Source organism: Rhinopithecus bieti, unplaced genomic scaffold (assembly GCF_001698545.2).
Source record: "Rhinopithecus bieti isolate Rb0 unplaced genomic scaffold, ASM169854v2 scaffold_39883, whole genome shotgun sequence".
Lineage (NCBI taxonomy): Eukaryota > Metazoa > Chordata > Mammalia > Primates > Cercopithecidae > Rhinopithecus > Rhinopithecus bieti.
Window position 1 is genome coordinate 1,302,869 of NW_016816948.1, and position 7,753 is coordinate 1,310,621.

Sequence of the window (7,753 nt, forward strand, 5' to 3'; positions counted from 1 at the left end):
ACTACTAGATATGTGAAGGAAAAGAAAAATCGGACCCATTTTCAAGAAAAGAAGAGTCAATTGAAATAGACCTGATATGATCTAGATGTTGGAATTAATAGACAAGTACTTTAAAGAAACTATTATAAATATGTACAAGTACTTTGAGGGGAAAAAATGGTCATAACAAGTGAACAGATGGGGAATCTCAGCAGAGAAATTGAAACTATATTTTTTTTTAAAAAAAGGAAATTCTAGAACTGAAAAGTACAATATCTGAAATAGAAAATTCATTGAATATGGGCTTAAGAGCAAATGCAAGTTGGCAGAAAAAAGTGTCAGTGAATGTGAATATATAGCAATAGAAATGATCCAATCTGAAGAATGAAGATTTTTCTTAAAAAGCTGGGGGTGCGGAAAAGAACAAAGCCTCAGTAGTCTGCGATACCATATCAAGCAGTCTAATATATGTGCAGTTGGAATCCCAGACAAAGAGGAAGAAAAGAATAGGGGAGAAAAACATTTGAAAAAATAGTAGCCAAGCCCCTGTTACCTGGAGGAACCTAAACCCCCAGCTCTTGCTTGCCAGAATCTGCAGAGCTGAACTAAATTTTTAATTTTTTCAGCCTTCCAATTGCTGCTTCCACTAGGCTCTCTATAACCTCCCCCATGAATGCACAGAACAGGAGGCAGCAAAAGATTTGTGGGAAGCTTATATGCAGATTCTGATTTGTCTCTTAATTTCTAGGATTTTCCCCACCCAATTTCCAGTCTCATGGGCAACCCCAAATCCATTCCCTGACCTTCAATTCTGTAAGATAGCAACATTCTGCTCAGATTCTAACCTTCCCTGTACCTTGTAGACTAGGGAGTACCCTCAAGGGAAAAGCTATATAAAAGTGGATCTCACCCAATGAGTGTGACTCTGTTCTTTAAATGATCAAATCCCCTTCAACAGCTGCTCACTTTTTGTTGTTCTCCAGGGACTTCAAGAAGGCCATCCCCCACCCCTGCACCACCCCCTGACACCAAAGTGTTGAATTGCTATCTATGGAAGGTTAGTCTAATACAAGCTGCCAGAACCATATCCCTAATGTATTGGTTTTAAAGATGCCAAACACTGGTGTTTTTAGTACTACATACACACTGTCTACACTAGCAGAGATAGGTAGCTCCTTGCCTCCCAATACCCTTATTCTTTTTCTTCTTCAGTGAAAACACCCATATTTGATGTAGCATCACAATGTACATTTCTTTCGGCAACCGATAGATTTTTGTCTTGTTATAGCCACTATTAATAGTAGTTGAAGCTAATCCTAACTAATTTAAGTGCAAAGAGACTCTCATATAAGTAATGTAGCAATAAATACAGGTATAGCCATCATGTCAGACTTTTTTCAGGGAAGAAAGTGGTGAAGTAGAGAAGTCATTAGCCTGAAAACCAGAGAACCTGCATTCTAGTCCTGCTTCTTCCAACTAGGCTACATATTTTGGGCAAGTCCCCCTCTCTGGGGCCACTGTCTAGACCCTCATCTGTGAAAATATTGCGTTAAATTAAATGGTCTCTCATTTTCCTCTCCTCATTCCACTGAACTCTCCATGATGTAGATAATATTTGCACTATTTTAAGGAGTTACAGAGCTTGTAATTTTTTTAATTTTGATCACGGAATCTCTGTTACAAACAAAACCCCCTTTACCCCTCATTTTAAAGGAACATTTTGTGACCCAAGTCAGAGTCTATGTTCCTACTCATCTTCGTTTGTTGACCTTATGTTTCGAATGGAAAGACATCAATTTTTTCAAGGTACCTCTCTGCTCACAAAGATTTCCCTAATTTTTTAAGAGGCTGGAAGCAGTCAATGGTACAAATAAAACACATTTTCAATAGTGCTGAGGCTCAGAACTGTGGTTGAGATGATAAAATGGTTTTATTTTCTAGATGACTATTTTTCAAACTAGAAATATGTTTTGCATCAGTGATGTGTTAAGGTCAAGTCAAGAAAAGAGACAATATGTCCCATGTCACGGAGACCAGGATAATGAGAGTGTTCTCTGGGAGATGGCTCAGAAGCTGTTCATTTCACCGGCAAAAGGTTATACCAGACAGATTGTTTCTCATTTGATGTCTTAAATTAAACTGCTGACATGGCCTGCCTCAAAGTAAGAAGCATACGTGTTTGCCAAACAGACCCTAAAGAAAATCCCTGTTTGAGAGATTTGGTTCCTTTATCGGCAACCTTTGAGGCTTTTCTGTTTTTAAGGTATGCTTCGGAATTAAACCAGGTTTTCAACTACAGAGCAGCTCCCTAAATGTTCATGAAGGAGGCTTGGTGAATCTGAGACTTGCTGTTTTGTCAAAGTGCTGTGGGATAGAAGCGAGATAAATGCTAGTTCCTATTTGGAGTTTAGGAACATCACACATGCAAGATGCACATGAGGTCATAGAGGAATTACTGAAGATAGAGAGAATGGACCTATGGAAGATTTGCTTTAGCCATTGCCCTCCACTCTGGCCCTGCTTGCCCTCCTCAATGGCCATTTTCACCCACCCCAGAGCTCAAAGAAGACCAAACAGGCCAATGTGATGGTGAATGGTCTGCAGACCAGCAACTGCAGCCTCACATGCCCTATCCCAGGCATCAGAATCTGCACTGGAACAAAATCTGCAGACGATTCAGAAGGACTGATCCTCAGTCCAAAGAGGATCAGCCAGGCACAGTTCTAGGTTTGGGGGATACAGTAGGGAATACAACAGACAAGTTCTGCTTGTGTTGCATTTACGTTTTAATGGGAAAAGGGAGAAAAGGCAATAAACAAGCAGACAGGTATTTGTGTTTCTGACGGTCGTAGTGTTAAGTCAGGGAAAGTGGGGAAGGAAGCCTGGATGTCGAGTGAGGGTTACTACTTGTACATGATAATCAGAGAAACCTTCACCAAGAGGGTAAAATGTGAACAGAGAAATAAAGGAAATAAGAGAGCAACCCAGTGAGTGAGTGGTCAGAAGACCTGAATTCCAGCCCCCAGATCTCCTTCTCCCTGTGTATTGCAACATTTTGCAAGCTAAAACTTCCTGACCTTGGGTCTCCTTAGTGGTCCACTAGGAATAAAAACACCCATGATGGCTAATTCATGGCTGATTTGTGAGGTTCAAACAGGATGTATATATGCACGAGTGCTGTTAACCTTGTCTGCAAGGCTATAGGTTTCTTGGCCCTTTGCCTCTAACTCACAGGGGAACGAAATTGGTGTAATGTGAAGTTGCAAAATGAAGTATAAAGAGTTGAGCTTTGTGTACTTAATCTAAGCCTTCCTTGAGCATCATATGCAACTCGTGGCCTCACTTTCTAGTATACAACCCGCGTCCCCCTCCAACTGCCTCCACCGTGGACCTTCCCTCACTGATGTCCTACCTGGACATCCTCCCTCACTCCTCCTTCTTCTCACACTCTCCTCCCTGTGACCAGGCCTTTGATATCCCCTCTCCTTTGACAGCTCTTCACCACCTTTTGCTCAGATTCTTGTCCTTCCCCAGGATGAAGGCCCTCTCCAGTTTCTTCTGTTGGAGAGTGTTCTTCTCAACGCAGTAGCTCTTGCAGAATTTCCATAAGAGATTCATATCCTCCTTGCTCTCATTTGGTTTGGGCTGTACAATGTGTTAGTGTTTCTGTCTCCTTTGTAGACTCCTAGAGCTATAGAATACACCCTCTTCTAAGAACAGAGACATGGAATGCTCAGTCTCTGTCACAACTGCTGGGTCAGCAGGTAAAGTCATGGCAGTGCTGTCACCTGAAGAGTGTCCACTGACATGACATATGACAGGAGGGACCCTAGGCAGGGCTGTGCTGCCATTGATGTTGTGAAGTTTGTTCCTCGTTAACAATGTTTTTTTCTGGTTAATTTGAGAGAATGTCTGTATTTGGTGTTTCTGTAATCTTATTTTGTGTTTCAGTTGAGTAAGTGTTGCTGAATATCTGTAGAATGTGCGATAATTTTTTGTAAAAAAAAAACTCAATAAAAGAAACATTAGCATAGAAAAATATTTTATGTTGTGTAAAACACTTGGCTGAGGAAATGTTTTAATGCATTATATAAAAATGCTACAGACTCTCAGCAGTTAGATTACAGGAGACAGATCTGTTTGGCACCAAAGGAGACCCCACTCAGCACTGCCAGGTTGGGAGAAGGGCACTGAGGGAGTGAGGATCAGAAATAGGATTGAGTATCAAAGGGTTCCCTTCAATGAAACCAGCATTTGGTCAGCACCTTCAATGCAAATAATTGCTCTAGGTTCCTTGGAAGACACATTAATTAAAAAGACATCCAACCTATCTTCCAGTGGCCTACAAGCTAGAGATGATCTGGGTATAAACATTAATTCATTTGGCCTATCTTTATGAGAGTTACTATGAGCAAGGGACTGTGCAGGATGTCAAGAAACAAACATAAAACATATGTGAACCGTACCCTTAGTTCAGTAGTGGTGAGAAGGCGTGTTCATGGGTCATCCTAAGATAATGTTAAATATGAATGGTAGATTTTGATATTAATGATTTTATATCATATTTTGAACACAGTATTTCATAGCTCTTCAAAGCCCTGTTTGACAGGCTTTTATTCATAGAGTTTTGGTGACTTACAGAGTGTCAAAAGTCATACTTCCCTTCTGTTGCTCATGCTGCCAACTCCATTGACAAGCCCTTCTCACCCCTTGAACCTCTCTCTTCAGCTGACCTCATGGGCACCTTTCATAGTAAATGCTCAATAAACATTCGTGCATGGAATGAACTGGACCTGCTGTGTGCTTGCTGAATTTTATGCTGGTATGCCCCTCCATTAGCACACGTTGTGGCCCCCTGACCTTAATAACAACTTGAACTTCCTATAACCCACACTATGGAAAGAAGTTTAATAATAGCATCCCCTCCACCTATGAGGGCAAATTGCCTTATATTCAGACTTCATTTAAAGTCTCAAGGCTTCCCTTGCAGAGGACACAAACTGGCAGAATCCAGATCACAGACATCGATCATGTTTTGTTTCTTTGAAAACATTTAGTTTCAAAAGGTTGAGGCATTTACCACCAACTCCACTTCTAGCATCTCCTTCTTTTATATTACCTGATTGGAAACTGAAGACATTTGTGCTGTGAGCTCTGAGGGCCAGCAATCCTTGACTCAATGCATCTTCATGCAGACTCTGAATTTTCAGTGGCATGTGGACCATGACTGCTCTAAGTCCACACCACTCCCATGACATGAAACTTAGTACTGCAATAATCTCTACTCCCAGCTTACTGGAAAAAACCTAAACATCTTACCCTGCTTCTGAAAGGTCACTGATCCCCTGACCTACAAAAATGCAATAACCATTGAGAAAACGTTGGGAGAGATATATAAGGGAGGCCTGGAATATTGGAGTCTTAATGTGCCATAACTGAGGCTTTAAGAAAAAAATTCCTGTGACTTAAAAGCACCAATTTTTTTTTTTCATTTTGCATAAAAATAATCTAACACTGGAGTAAGAGAAATAGGAAGTATATCAATTTTTAATAAATACAAGCCACAAAATAAATTTAATAAATTATAAATGATAAAATTATTGAAAATTAAATATTAAACATTCTCACATAAAATGTAGAACATTTATTAATTAGGGAACATTTTCAGAGTAATACTTGCACTTTAAATGCTCTTAACTTTTTAAGCATGCAACGTTGTAGACCTGTAGAAAGTGGTATTGGTGTATTTCTGTGGCTGATCACACTAAAGGGATGACACAGTGGGTCAGTTCCCTGCAGGATGGTCTGTGGACAGGTACCAGATGGTCAGGGGGAGTAGGTGGGAAATGTAGCCTGGGATGGGATTCCCAGGACTGGCATTTATAGACAAGTAATAGATTTCTGTTTTCCAGCTTTGATTTCAAATACAGGGAAGATCAATCATGATTTGACTGAACATTTCTGGCAGAAATCTGGAAGAAAGACTTATACAGATAGATCTGGATCTTTTCCAAGAAATTTAGGAGAACTGAGTCCTGGTGTTCTTATTGTGGAGTTGGGACTGGAAAAGATGGGAAGAAAAGACAATGGAAGAGATATCTGGAAAGGGGCAAGCTGTCATTTTTCTTCTTAGATTGTAGTGGTGCTTTTATCTTTTACCCTCCAATTTACACACAATTATTCTTTGGGTCTTCCCCGCCATCCTCCCCCTCAGCTCATAGTGGGAACACACAGGGCTCAATTTGTCCTCCATTGCCCTGTTTCATGAGGTCTCCTGGGTTGTCTGAGGAGAGAGAAGGTGGTCAGCATGGAAATGTGCTGTGCAGACCCTCCTTCCCAGAGGGATGTAGGGCCAGCTGCAGAGAGTGAGTGAAGTTAGCAGCCAATATCAGCTCCAGCATACGCCTCAGCTGCAGAAGACACTTCGCTCGTCTTGCTCTTCCAGGGCACCCTGCAAGAGACTCTGAAAGGGAATATTCATTCCAGAACGCCCTGCCAGGTTAGCCAAAGCTTTGTGGGTCTGCGTTGCTGATCACCTTCTTCCTCTGACCAATCCTGTCTCTTCCGTCTTCCTTTTACAGGTATTAATCTCTAATAAATATTGTGCTCCCCAAACTGTATCGGTGACTGCTTCTAGAGAGCCAGCCTTGCAACAGTTGGCCCTGAGAAAAGGAGGGCTGGCCAGGCGCGGTGGCTCAAGCCTGTAATCCCAGCACTTTGGGAGGCCGAGACGGGCGGATCACGAGGTCAGGAGATCGAGACCATCCTGGCTAACACAGTGAAACCCTGTCTCTACTAAAATACAAAACTAGCCGGGCGAGGTGGCGGGCGCCTGTAGTCCCAGCTACTCGGGAGGCTGAGGCGGGAGAATGGCGCAAACCCAGGAGGCGGAGCTTGCAGTGAGCTGAGATCCGGCCACTGCACTCCAGTCCGGGCGACAGAGCGAGACTCCGCCTCAAAAAAAAAAAAAAAAAAAAAAAAGAAAGAAAAGAAAAGAAAAGGAGGGCTGAGAAAGCTGGTGGAGATAAGACAGAGTTTGAAGCTGAATTCCTCACCACCTGCCTGGCAATTAGGGCCTGTTTTTCTGGTGATAGGTGGAGTTCTGACAGCCCCTGCACCAGGTGGTGGTCCTGTTGTTAACACTTTCATCAGTTGCCAATTGGGCTGGTGTATTGATAGAAGGGAACGAACTAGTGAGAGCAATCTACAGGGCACCTGACACTTAAGAAGGTGCAGACATAAAGAGAGTGGGATTGGTTGGCTATTGCTAAGTGTCATTGATCCTCTCCAAAAAGATAATGCACAGCTGAAGATGAGCAACAGGCAACTGAAAGCCAGGACTGCAAGCCATAGGGACACTTTGGTCACACGCAGTGAAGCTCTCATCACCTCCAGCTGGAGGATGCAGAAAGCCAAGGACCACGCCCAGGACTTTAAGTCAGAGTGGCTGACGCAACCAAGGCAGGTCTGTTAACCCAAGTTCAGGGCTCTGGTTGGGAAACCTGGGACCTTGACCCATGGAATAAGGACATCTGGGTGGATGACTCCAAAGAATTTATGGCAAACCCCAGTATCGCTTCTCTGTCTTTTGGCTAAGATCAAGTGTATAGCAAACCCCAGTGGGAATCAGTGTACCAGACCATGAATTTCCCTTTTCTAAGTTTCCCCTCAGGAAGAGAAGTCCATGGAAATCCTGGAAGAGTTGTTTCCTAAACATAGATGGAGAAATGAATGCAGGTGGTCCAAAGGGTGGGCTGCGGTAGACAGAGGTATG